This window comes from Colobus angolensis, unplaced genomic scaffold (assembly GCF_000951035.1).
Source record: "Colobus angolensis palliatus isolate OR3802 unplaced genomic scaffold, Cang.pa_1.0 Scaffold92, whole genome shotgun sequence".
NCBI lineage: Eukaryota > Metazoa > Chordata > Mammalia > Primates > Cercopithecidae > Colobus > Colobus angolensis.
This window is the reverse complement of record NW_012123154.1, coordinates 5,836,564-5,837,510: the sequence shown is the minus strand read 5'-3', so window position 1 is coordinate 5,837,510 and position 947 is coordinate 5,836,564.

The following is a 947-nucleotide window of genomic DNA, read 5'->3' as shown; positions in this document are numbered from 1 at the left end:
GAGCTTCTGGTCATGTTTCAAAGCCAGCAAAATCTAAGCAAGGGAGTTATAGGGAGGGTTAGAGAATTACCAAAGGACACAAAATGTCTTGGGGTATGGAACAGCACACATCAGAGAAATCTCAAACATCTCTCAGGAAAATCTCTAAATGTGTATATCCCCAAGTATCTTAGCCTTCCACCTGCCACATAAAGTGAGGGTATGTGTCCCTCAAATGAAAAAAAATGAAAATACACTTTCTTACCACTTCAAATCTGGGAGGTAGTTGGCTCGTTTGTTTTGAAGACAACTCGACAATTTGCCCTAGCAAAATATTGACTTCTTTGATTTTTCCTTCAGAAAAATAAGCCCTGCTATTCCTATAGACCTAAATAAGGGAGGCAGCCAGCTTCAAGAGGCTGAGTCTAACAAAATATATGCCAAGGCTGCCATCTGTCTCACTTAATGAATGGGAAACTCCTGATTGAGAAGAATTTGTCTTCATTAAAACCAGCTAAAATGTACATTGCAAATCTGAGGAAAACCATCATGACTCCTTGCTAAATTGAGAAGCAAAAACCAAAATTTCTCTTTTCAATCTTTGCAAATTAAAAGGAATCTTGCCGAGAATAAACAAATATTCATTTCTTACTTAATTTAAAAACTAATGGTGTCCCCAAATGTGGTCTATTCTGGCTAATTATTTTTTAAGCAAATTCTCACTTATTCTGTCTGAGTCACTTTAGTATGTAACTAGGATAAATTTCATAGTTGATTAGAATGCAAATGTTCTAACTTGACATTTTTGCCCAAGATACATTCTTTCCAGGTACAGCTGAATTAAGTAGGAAAAATATAAATAATTGCAACCTTTGTTTGATAGAAGGTCTGTTGAAGTGTCTAAGAACGATGTTGAAATATTTGTGATAAACAGGCCCAAAACTTAAGGATTTTTTTTTTTTTTTTTT